The sequence below is a fragment of the Mustela lutreola genome, chromosome X (genome assembly GCF_030435805.1).
Source record: "Mustela lutreola isolate mMusLut2 chromosome X, mMusLut2.pri, whole genome shotgun sequence".
In the NCBI taxonomy this organism is placed as follows: Eukaryota; Metazoa; Chordata; class Mammalia; order Carnivora; family Mustelidae; genus Mustela; species Mustela lutreola.
This window is the reverse complement of record NC_081308.1, coordinates 116190622-116202897: the sequence shown is the minus strand read 5'-3', so window position 1 is coordinate 116202897 and position 12276 is coordinate 116190622. Positions and strand designations below refer to the sequence as shown.

The following is a 12276-nucleotide window of genomic DNA, read 5'->3' as shown; positions in this document are numbered from 1 at the left end:
AGCCTGAAGCCCAACAGATGGGCTACCCATCTCCGCAGAGTCAGGGCTCCATCCTGCCACCGCCCTGGGAAGCTCAGTGTGCCTGGGGTGCTCACGGTTGGCAGACCCTCCTTGGTGGGTGAACGGTGGCTGCAGATTTTCCAATACACCTCCCACCGGGAGGTGCATTCTGTGTCCCCTCCTCTCCAGTCTGGGCTGGCCTCCGAGACCTCCTGCCCAGTGTGGCAGAGGTGGTCTCACGGCTTCCACCTGGGTCTCTCGGAGCCCTGAGCTTCCACGCTTCCACGAGGACTTCGGGCTGGAGAAGCCACGGGGAGAGATGCCATGGACTGTCCCCGAGACTCCACTAAGGAGGGAAAGAGAGGCCTGGGCAGTCCCTTACTAGTCCAATCTGCCAGCGGTCAGGTCATCCCTGCTGAGTCCTGGGATATCACAAGACATTCTGGCCGAATGGCAGATTCCCGGGCAAAAGAAAGGATTTGTGGTTGTTTGAAGAGCGAAGTTTTGGGGTGGTTTGTTACACGGAAGTTTATAAGTAGGACTCTCCCTGCTGCGCGTGCTGACTTAGCACTTTCGGTAGCATCAGTCCGGCAAAGGGAGGCAGGGCAAGGACAGAGCAGGTGGAGGGAACAGAGAAACCCACACTGCTGTGCCCCGAGTTCAAAAGTATGAGCACCACTGGGGGTAGGTGGGAAGCGGTTAGACAGCGAAGGCGAAAACTTTATTTTTACTTTCTATTTACGGCAAGTGAAAATGGGTTTTCTTTACCGGAGTGAAATGAAATTATACTTAAAAATAAATTTATGTTGGGGCGCCTGGGTGGCTCAGTGGGTTAAGCCGCTGCCTTCGGCTCGGGTCATGATCTCAGGGTCCTGGGATCGAGTCCTGCATCGGGCTCTCTGCTCAGCGGGGAGCCTGCTTCCTCCTCTCTCTCTGCCTGCCTCTCTGCCTAGTTGTGATCTCTCTCTGTCAAATAAATAAATAAAATCTTTTTAATAAATAAATAAATAAATAAATTTATGTCACACTCCTCAAGATGGCTACTATGGAAAAAAATATATAAAACAAAACAGAAAGGAACAGTGTCGGTCAGGAGATGGAGAAATTGGAACTCTTGTGCATGTCTTCAATGGTGCGGCCACTGTGGAAAACGGCATGGCCATAATGTCGAGCAATCCCACTTCTGAGTGTATACCCGAAAATACTGAAAGCAGAGATTCAAATGGTATCTGGACGCCAGTGTTCATAGCAGCATTATTGACGATAGCCAAAAGGTAGAACGACCTGCTCGGGTCATGATCTCAGGGTCCTGGGATCGAGCCTCGCATCGGGCTCTCTGCTCAGTGAGGAGCCTACTTTTCCCTCTCTCTCTGCCTGCCTCTCTGCTTACTTGTGGTCTCTGTCAAATAAATAAATAAATAAATTTTTTTAAAAAAGGGAGGGAATTCTGACACCTGCTACAAAATGGCGGCACCTTGAGGACATTACACTCAGAGAAGTAAGGCAGTCCCCAAAACCAAGCATCCTAAGATTCCAATTAGGTCAGTTAGATCCCTATATGAGTGCAGCACCGCCCCCCCCCCAGTGGCGAGCTGGGACCCTCCACAGGCGCCTGCGGGGTTCCTGCCTCCCCAGGGATGCAGAGTGCAGGTAGGCAGGGCCCCTGATCCTGGATGGCCCCATCCCAGGAACCGCCTGGCCTACTACCCAAGCCTGGGGGGAGTGGAGTCTGCAGGAGAAGACCCAGGCCTCCCAACTGTCCCTGCTCATTCCGACCCCCCCGCCCCCGCTCACACCCCACTGCCACCAACCCTGCCACCAACCCTGCCTCCGCCCCTGGACATCAACTCTGCCTGTGACCACCCATGGGACACAAACCTCAGTGCCTCAGACGAGTGATGATGCCTGCATGTGGAGGTGTGGCCCAGGTGAGTTTAGGAAGGCATCAATATGGGGGTGGGGTGAATTACAAAAGATCTGCTCTTGGTAACACCCTCATGCAGCTCAGGATGGGAGTTACTGGCTAACCCAAAAGCAGAACATTTCCTGGAAAGTCTAAATGAGTAAGTCCAGGGCCCTCACCCCTAGCCGCCTTTCCCCAGAGCCCCCAGCACGCTGGCAACCTGGCATACATCCACCAGTCTGGAGACTGGAGTTTAACTCCATGCGGTGGACTCCTTCGACACGTCTTGTCCCTTCCCGTGGGCCATGTGTGGTTTCAGCCACATACACACCCCGTTTTGTTCAAGATCACACTGACCTCGACCTTCGGGGAGCATGAGGTTTCTTTCTGGTTGCATTTTCCAGGTCTTCTCTGATGCTGTGCACACCGTGGTCTGAATATCTGCGCCCCGCTCCATTCAGATGTTGAAACCCACCCCCTAAGGGCATGGGATCAGGTGGTGGCACCTTTGGGAGATGATTAGGTCCTGAAGGTGGAGCCCTCATGAATGGGAGCAGTGCCCTTACACAGGAGGCTCCAGAAGGATCTGTCGCCTCTATCATGGGTGGACACATTGAGAAGATGACTGTCTTTGAACCAGGCAGCGAGTCCTCACCAGACACCAGATCTGCTGGGGCTAGGACCCCAGACTTCCCAGCCTCCGGGCCTATGGGAAAGTAACGTGTGTTGTGAACAAGCCAGTGCATGTGTGTAGGTGCCTATCTGGTTCACTCTTACCAGCAGCCTGAAGTGCGCTCAATTACCAGCCCCGGATTAATGTTCTACCGATGGGGAGGTGGGAGCGGGTGTTTAAATGCTCCAGGTTCTTGTTCTCCTCCGTCAATTCCAGGACACCTCCCAGGGCTCCTAAAGAGACACTGGGGAGGGGGCTGGGGGATGAAACCCCTGTTTCCCGCAGGGGTGACCTCAGTCATGCACGTTTACATTGGCTCTCTCTCTTTCCATGTCACTCTCTCAGTGACTCAGTCACTCTCTCACTCCAAACTCTCGAGACCACCTCCTAAATAAACTGCCTGCTCTCAAATCCTTTTCTCAGCCTCCACTTTTCAGGAAATCTTCATTTAGATGTCTTCCATTTGGAGATGCCATAAGGAAACATCTGTGTGTTGGTCCAGGCATTCTAGAACGAAGCCAGTGGAGGGGCCTGACCCATGCCACAGCGCTTCCGGTCAGCATGTTCCTATCTCATGGCTAAATATGGCTCAGGACCCGCAAGTGGGACTAGAATAAGGTGAGATGTCCAGGCTGCACAATTTAAGGAGGCACGTACTCTCACGTGCTGACTGCCTTGCACGAGCCTGAGAAGGGAGTGCGTCCTTAAACTCTACACGCTCAGGTCCTGATTGTCTCACCAGGACCGGGTTCTGGCCAAGACACTAGTAAAAAACATGGAAGATTAAAATAGACAAGGGGTGCCTGGGTGGCTCAGTTGGTTAAGCGTTTGCCTTCAGCTCAGGATCGGGCTCCGGGCTCAGCGGGGGTCTGCTTCTCCCTGTGTCCCTCCTCCCTCACGTGCACGCTCTCACTCACTCACTCACTCTAATAAATAAATACAATCTTTTTCAAAAAAGGATTAAAGCAGACAAGAAAAAGAAACTCAAAAAGGAAATCATGCACGTGACAGAAAACAACTTTTAAAAAAATCCACACTATCCTCAGAGATGTAATTCATCGAGAAAGGGCATTTAAGGAACAAGAAAGGGCTCTTGAAAATTAAAAGTTTAGGATAGCTCTCAGAGAGTAGAACGAACAAAAAGGCAAAGAGTGGGAAAATAGGGTTGAAAGGAAAAAGGACGTTAGAGAGTTATTCCAGGAGACAAATATTAGACACTCGAGAAAGAGAGCAGGGGGGAGTAAAGGTGGAGAGGAGATTATTGAAAAAATAATACATGAAAATACCCAGAGCTGAAGGACATGAGCTTCCAGTTTGAAAGAATACAGTGTGCCCAGCACCGTGAGTGAAAAGAGCCCAGATCAAGGCACTTCATGATGACAATTTCAAACACAAGGATAGAGAGAAGATTTAATCGCTTCCAGGAGGAAAAAAAAAAAAAAAACAACAACGCATAGATTAGATGAAAAGGATCAGAACCGGCATCTAGAAGACAGAGAAGCAATGCCTTCAATATTAAAATTAACATCCAACTACAATTCCAAATCCAGCCAAACCAACTATTATGAGAATAGGAGTTTCAAACACACAAGGCCTCAAAAAATTAATTCTTTTTTTAAGAGTTAATTTATTTACTCTAGAAAAAGAGAGGAGGGGTAGAAGCAGAGGGAGAGGGACAAGCCGACTCCGTGCTGAGGGAAGAGCCCAATGGCAGGCTCAATGTCAGGACCCTGAGATCACAACCTGAGCCAAAACCAAGAGTCCCACACTTAACCAACTCAGTCCCCCAGGCGCCCCCTAAAAAATTAATTCTTATGCATGCTTTCTCAGGAAGATGTATGCCACCAAAACGAAGAAGACCTCAGCTCCTGTAAATGGCAGACTAGGTATTCCAGACCAACACTCCTACTGGAGACATCAAAGAAGGGGGACAAAATAATCCTAGGGAGAAAGTGGTGAGCCAAGATCCGGGAGAGGCCAAGAACCCAGAGAGATGAGAACAGCTCTTCAGGTCACTTCGGCTCAGGGAGATTTTTCCAACCAGGAAGAAGCAGCTGAGAGATCACGTGCTTCGGGTGGCCTCCCAGGGACCGGGAACAAAAGTCAGAGTCCAGGGTCAGGCCAAAGTAAAGACTCTGGTAAACTGTCACCCGCCTTGGCCTGGTATCCTGAGAAGCAGTGCCCTAGCAGAAAAACCTCACACCCTGAAATCAGGTTAAGTTTACTTCAGATAGCTAGGAGCCCCAGGCACCAAGGGAAAACAAAGTCTTCTTTGGAGAACAACAGTACTTTGGCTTCAAATTATTTCCTTAAAATCTAATGTCCAACACAAAGACGCATAAAAATTAAAGACAACGCCAAGCAAGAACGAGTAGAAATCACAGCCAACAGAAATAAATGCAGAAGAGCTGCAAATACCAGAATTTGCGAGCATGATCGTAAAACAACGATCACTTATTTTGCTTGAGAAGAAAATGCCGAGCTTTCCAAAGGTGGGGGGGAATCTGGACACTATAAAGTGAGACCTAGATTAAAAATGAAAGAAACCAAAGCATGAGAGTCAGCCAATTAAGTAAGACAGGGAGAGGGGATCCATCAAACAGGGGACGCAACACAGAAGTACAAAGGGAATCCCCAAGTTCAGATGCGAGCAGGAGTTGGAAGCCCTCTGGAGGTTGTTTTCCAAGAGGAAAGACAGGGTAACTGATTGGCTTATCGACTCACCTGAAAGCTGTTTACAAAGTGACTGCACCTTCTGAGAACACTTAGCCAAGGATTTGAAGAAAAGAGGGTTGGGGGGGGGTGCGGGCAGAGGGGCCGAGGGTGCGGGTTCGGGACAGTCCGGTTTTATTTGTTTTTAAGTTTAATTTTCACGTAATGTCTTCTTTGGCCCATGGGTCATTTAGAAGTGCATCAATTTACTAATACTGGGGAATTTCCTCCCTTCTTTGGGGTTAATAAAATACCTCTTCGTGGGGTGCCTGGGTGGCTCAGTGGGTTAAGCCTCTGCCTTCAGCTCAGGTCATGGTCCCAGGGTCCTGGGATCGAGCCCTGCATTGGGCTCTCTGCTCAGCAGGGGGCCTGCTCCCCCTGCTCCTCCCACCCCGGTCTGCCAGCCTCTCTGCCTACTTGTAATTTCTTTGTCAAATAAATAAATAAAATCTTTTATAAAAACAACTCTTTGTGATACATGCTACGTCTTCTTAGCTGTACCTCTTTTTGCTATTTTCAGTGGTTGCTTTAGGTTAAAACTATGTGTCTTTCGTCTAGAGAGTCTCCTTAGAGTGACACTCCACGCCCAAAACATCAACTTCCCAACTCCCCTTCTCGCTTTATGTGTGACGCCACAGATCTACTAACCTTCCAACACAATAGTTAGTTCCATACGGCTGCCCTCCTATTCTCGGTGTCACTTTGTCGTTATCTTTTACTTCCACAACTATTGTATAAACCCCAGTGTACAGTTTTTGCTATTTCTGTTAGAGAATCTTTTGCCCTTTAAGTCCTTCTGGAGCCATTTCTCTATGGTCTGAAGGACACCTTTTCACAGTTTCTTTCCTTTATTTTTTTTAAGATTTTTATTTATTTATTTGTCAGAGAGAGAGAGAGAGCAGAAGCAGGGGGAGCGGCAGGCAGAGGAAGAAGCAGTCTCCCTGCTGTGCAAGAAGCTCGATGTGGGACTCGATCCTGGGACTCTGGGATCATGAAGATAGACGCTCAACCGACTGAGCCACCCAGGCATCGCCCTTTAATGGTTTCTTGTAACAAAGGTTTGCTGGTGACACATTTTTTCGCTTTTGGTTTATCTGAAGCTCTGTCTCCCACTCATTTGCAAAAGATCGTTTTGGGTGGATGTAGGTCCTCTTGGGTCATGATCTCGGAGTGGTGGGATTGAGCGCTTTGGCGGACTCTGCACTGAGCAGGGATTCTGCTTGAGATTTTCTTGCTCCCTCTCCCTCTGTCATCTCTCTCCCTAAAATAAATAAATAAATCTTAAAAAAAAGAGTTGCCATTTACTGACTACCTACCCCATGGTATTGGAGGGGGACCCCTCAGTGGCATGTGAGATTCAGAGAAGTTGAAAGGAAGTGAGGGTGAACATAGGAATACAAACACATTAGGAGACACATGTTGGTCTTCTCATGCAGTAGCCTGGAAATGTGCATGACACACACAGCTGAGCAACAACAACAACAACAAAAGGTCATGGTCAGATATAAAATGTGATTACAATTAGGATAAAAAACACTGCACTTCTGATTGCATTTGGATGATTCACTTCCTTGTTTTCTGTATTTCTCACATTTTTAAAAATCAGCATTAAAAACTGTAAGAGGACAAATCGAGGCTTTCTTCTGGATATAATCAGGATGATTGAAAAAGAATGATTGAAGAGGGGGGGGAAATCAGAGTGCATACACTTCCTTTTTAAAATTACTCCTTTTCTGTTTCAGCTGCAATAGAGCTAGTTTCATTTTTTCTGATGCTATACAATTAGATATATACACAAAAGCTCAAGAACCAAACAACCTGATTAAAAACTAGGCAAAGACTTGAATAGACAAGTCTCCAATGAAGATATACATTTAAATAGCCAATGGGCACGTGAAAAGATGTTCAGCATCACTAACCACGAGAGAAATGCAGATCAAAACTATGATGAGAGACCACTTCATACCCTTCAGGGTGGCCATTAACAAGAAAACAGGAGGCACTTTGGCTGGTTCAGTCCATACAGCTTACAACTCTTGACCTCAGGGTTGTGAGTTTGAGCCCCACGTTGGTGACAGAGTTTACTTAAAAAAAAAAAAAATTAAAATATTAAAAAACAAAGAAAACAGACAATAACAAGTGTCAGCAAGGATATAGAGAGAATGGCACCCTTGTGCTTTGCGGGTGGGCATGTGAAATGGTGTTGTCACTGCAGAAAACAGCCTTACTGGGAATGGATACAAAAGCATCAATTTTGGAAGATGGCAAAATTCTGGAGACAGATTGTGGTGGTGGTTGCTTAAAGCCACTGAACTGTATACTCAAAAATATTTTAAATGGCAAATTTTACATTAGGTATATGTTAGCACAATAGAAGCACTAGAACCCCCCCCCCCACCGAGATAATAATCATTAACATTTGGGAAACTCAAAATGCCGTGCCTCTTCTACACTTATGTATATGCATATCGCATGTTGTTTTTTTTCTTTTTCCTCCTTGCAGAAGTCCTACTAATTTTAGGATTGTTTTATTAGATTGCAAGTGTCTAGAGAATCCTATTTCAAATACGAAGTGTAGAGAATCATGTGTCCCCACCACACAGTCTTCACAAATTTTACCATTTCCCATGCTTGCTTGAGATCTTTTATAAAAGTCTTTGAGCATGTTATATTTAGGACCTATATGACACATACCCATAAAATAAAAACGCATATTTGCGAACCCACAACACCCAACCTTAGCATTAGGCCCTTAAGGATACCTTTGAATCTACCTGTGTTCCCCCCAACTCATCTCACCTCTTCCTACCTGTGCCTCCTTCTCCCAAGAAACACCATCCTGACTTCTGGGTTTATTATTCCCTCGCTTAAATAACTTGTCACTTAGATATATAGCTCTATTCTGGCCACCTTTTGCCGCCTAAGAAAGTACCACAAAACTTAATGACTTAAAGCATCAACCATTTAATTACATCTCGTGATTTTATGGGTCAGGAATTCAGGCAGGTTTCAGCTGGGTGATTCTTTTATTTCCTGTAGCCGATGGGCTGGTCTGGAAGGTTCCATGTGGGATAGAAGACTGAGTTCAGCTGAGATGGTCTACTGGAAGCTTCCAGAATTTCTCATATGGTAGCTCAGGACTTCCCATCACCCTTCTTCAGTGACACTAGCTCATGACCTATTTCCCCTGGCTCCTGTATTTTTGGGAAACAAGTCCCAGACATCGAGTCATTTTCATCTGTAAATAATTTAGTCTGTTGTTTCTAAAATATAGGACTCTTGTTTTGTTTTTCTTTTCTTTTCTTTTAAACAGATCCACGATCTATTATTCCACATTTTAAAAACCACAGTAATTCCTTGGTACCAATGTACATTTGAGCCAGGGTTCACATTTCCAGTTGTCTCATGTCATAAATGTGTATCTTCAAGTTCACTTGGGTTTTGATCTAAATGAGGTCCTGGCTGAGATTTCTTTCAGTCTCTTAATTTTCTTTCGGAAGTCTTAAGGTTTCCTCCCTCATGTTTTTCCTTGCAGTTTATCTGTTGAAGAAACCAGGTTGTTTGCCCAACAGATAAACAATTGATAGTATCTTGGACTCAGCGAAAACCAGGAATATTTTTGCTTTATCAAACTTCCCATTGTTTCTACATTCCCCATTTTTCACTTAACGAACACAATTCTCCACTTTCTTGGCACTTGCGAGCACAGGGGTCGGTTGCCTCCCTCACACCGAATCCCGGCCATGCCCTCTTAACCAGGTTCTGAGTTTGTGCTATGTGTCCTGAGGGGAAATGGACTCTAATCTTAGCTCCGGAAGTGGGCCTGATGGGCCAGAGGGCAATCCCACCCCCCGCCCCCCTCGCCAGTGACTGGCGACGAAATGGACATCTGTGCCCTTTCTGGCTAGCGAGACACCAGGAGGGACTTCTCACCACTTCTCAAAGCAAGTTGACACAGAGGGCCATTCTCAGAGAAGCTTGCTCCCCGATGGCAGCTGGCGCCCCTCACCTGACCATAGGAGGGTTGCCCTTAGGATGAAGCTGGTCCGGGGCAGCCACTGGGAGCCTGGCATCATCATGGAGCCAGGGCTGGGGTGGGGGGGAGGTTGTCACACCGAGCGGGCTGGAGCCACTCCTGGGCTTCCCAGTTCTGCAGCCAATGCCCTTTATCGTGTAAGCTGGTCTGAGCCAGGCAATCTGACAGGAAGCCTAGATCATCCTAACAGATACAGAAGCCCTTAAAATGGCCCTGATCTACTCTGCCGCCTTTCTCCCTTATCGCTCCTCTTGACAGCCTCTCTGCCAGGGCCAAAATAGACTCCTCACCATTTCCCACACTACTCTGTGATTTGTTTTTAACCCATGCCTCTGCCCAAGCAGATCCTTTGGCTGAAGCGTTTTCCCCAACCTTCCTTCCTCTCTATCTACCTATCCAAACCTTTCCTGTTCTCCAAAGTCATATTTTATTTTTTTAAGATTTATTTGAGAGAGAGAACGGGGAGAGGGGCAGACGGGCACAGAGAAAAGCAGGCTCCCCACTGAGCAGGGAGCCCGATGCGGGGCTCGATCCCAGGACCCCAGAATCATGACCTGAGACAAAGGCAGACACTTGACCCACTGAGCCACCCAGGCGCTTCTCCAAAGTCATATTTTAAATGCTGCTGCCTTTCCCTGCTCGTTGAGTTTTCTCTGAATTCCCATTACGTTAGGTGTCCCCTCTTCTCCAGCACTGAACGGAGCCTGGCCTTGCGTTAGAACACTGTTAGACTTGCCCCCCTCTCCTTCCTGGACCTTAGGCACCTCGGGGATGTGGACCTTTTGCATTCAGCACTTTCCCGGAAACACCGAACACCCAGCCTGAGACCCAGGAAGGCCCCATCATCACCTCCCGAATGGGACAGTTTTCAATGAAGCCTTGGTGATGTTGTAAAGAAACTGCTATGTTGCTGAATTTACAAGGAAGACGTGTCAACACATTTTGAAAATGGGGAGGGTGGCATCGACCGAGGGCAATGTCTTCCCCAGGTCCCAAGCAAAGGCCAGGTGGCCTCTCGTGGCCTTTGTCTCACCGCGCCTGAGCAGAACAAGGCTTCTGACAGTTAACAGAATATTTTCAGAAAGGTGACTTCAGACGTGAGGAGCTTCAGGGAGACCCAGGATGAGGAAGGACCATATAATTTGAAGAAAAAGGTGGGACCAATGTTGGTCGTTGTTGTGACATCCCAGTTGGAGTAGTGGTCATGTTTCCAGATGTCACCCTGGACAGCGTCCTTATGTCTCTGGGGCTCAATCCCCTCATCTAAGAAAATGGCGCTGACACTGGTACCTACCTCTGGGAGCTGTCATGAACAGGAAAGAGGCGACATGTGCTCGGCACAGACAGGGCTGCCACTAGAAGCCAGGAAGATGATGATCGTGGAGTGGGCGGGAGAAGGAGCGGAAAGCTGGGGTGATGGCAACGGGCCGGCGGTGACGGGGAGAGGACAAACTATCTCTGACTAGACCTGTCCATATCGCTCTCACTCTTATTATATTCCATAATAACCATAATAATCACAACTAAGATATGAGAGCCTACATAAAATACACGAACAAATGAATCAAACTGCGTGACAGGTGAACACCACAGCTGCGCTAAGAGGGAGGGAGAAGAAATAATTCTGGAAAACAGTATTTCCATTGGATACTGTTAAGGCTTACAACAAAAAGATCTGCCCAAAAGGCAGACTGGGCTCTAGTCAGTTACATCATCTGTCATGGGCACACGTGACTCCTTTATGATACGGGGTTGAACAAGGAAGTGAATGGAGCCAGAGTCTCAAAGTCAAAGCAAAAAGTTCCAAAGAGGCAAGGAGGCTAGAACGAATCCTGGGGTGTGGATGAGAGCAGCGGCCAGTGTGAACTCTTTCTTTTCCTACGTATACAGACGCAGAAATAGACATAAGGGTGCGGGTATGTGCGTGAGGGTACATGTTCCCTCTTCTAGCTCGGCCCATCAGGAGGCCCCGGAAGCCAGGACACCCCGACAGTGATGAGCAGGGCCAGCTGCCACATCCAGGATGAACCCGTCAAGGACACAGGGAGTGGGGGGCGCCCACAGGGCAGGTGCCGGGATGAGCCCTCCAGAGGACGCCATGTGCGGGAGAACTGAACTCGTTCACGGTCACAGCTCTCAAATATTCTCATGATGAAGGCAAAAGGAAAAAGAAACGCCAAGAAAAGGGAGTTCTACTGTAAAGCTACCAAGTTTCAAAGTCACTTCGGTCATGAATCATCATGAGAAGGCTCATTACGAAGTACACCCATGTCATGTAAAGAGAAAACTTGAAAGAATTTGGCAGTTTTTATCAGTAATGCTTGAAGTTACAGCTAATAATGAAAAACCATTAAAAAATCATTACTCTTTCAAGTGGTTTGAAGGATCTATAAAATTCACATTTAAAAATGGCAGAGAGCACACACACAATCCTTCATGCCAAAGAGTCACTTTGTCTGAAGCTGCCCACGGGTCGTAAAATAAGCCAGTTGAAAAATTCGGAGATCGCACTGGAGGAACTCCGGAATCATCTTTGAAAACGGTTCCCAGTGCTGGAGGAAGTCAGCGCACATTCTTAAAGATCAGCTGGCCCTCAAAAAGCTGCTCAATGTACAAGTCCTTTGGAATTAGTACCTCCAACAAGCTTAGTATTTTTCTCTGGGCCCTCGGTGTACTAGTTTGCACATTAAGAGCCAGGCTCTAAAGGTTAAGTGGTAATGGACGAAGAGGCCAGGTTCCGGAGTAAGACCGCCTAGGTTCAAATTCCTAGCTGTGTGATCCTGGGCAAATTACACAACCTCTCTGAGCCTGTATTTCTTCATTTGCAAAATTGGGTTGATTAAAAAACATCTACCTCCTAGGGGTATCACAAAGATTCGACAGTGCTTAGTAAGGCTCCACTGCATACAGTAACAATTCAATAAAGGTTAGCGAGTGTTAACAAGAAATCAA

General features: G+C 47.2%; 1 long non-coding RNA gene across 2 annotated transcripts; it reads right to left on the bottom strand.

The window, feature by feature from the left end:
* Positions 1-4545: 4545 nt before the first annotated feature.
* Positions 4546-9129, bottom strand: LOC131821433 (uncharacterized). Of its 2 annotated transcripts, none has more exons than XR_009349905.1 (3): positions 8098-9129; positions 7208-7372; positions 4546-6549 (listed from the first exon to the last, which is right to left on the bottom strand). It is a non-coding gene; the product is annotated as an uncharacterized LOC131821433 (long non-coding RNA). The 2 variants fall into 2 exon arrangements; XR_009349904.1 differs by having other exon boundaries at positions 7255-7372.
* Between the last annotated feature and the right edge of the window lie 3147 nt (positions 9130-12276).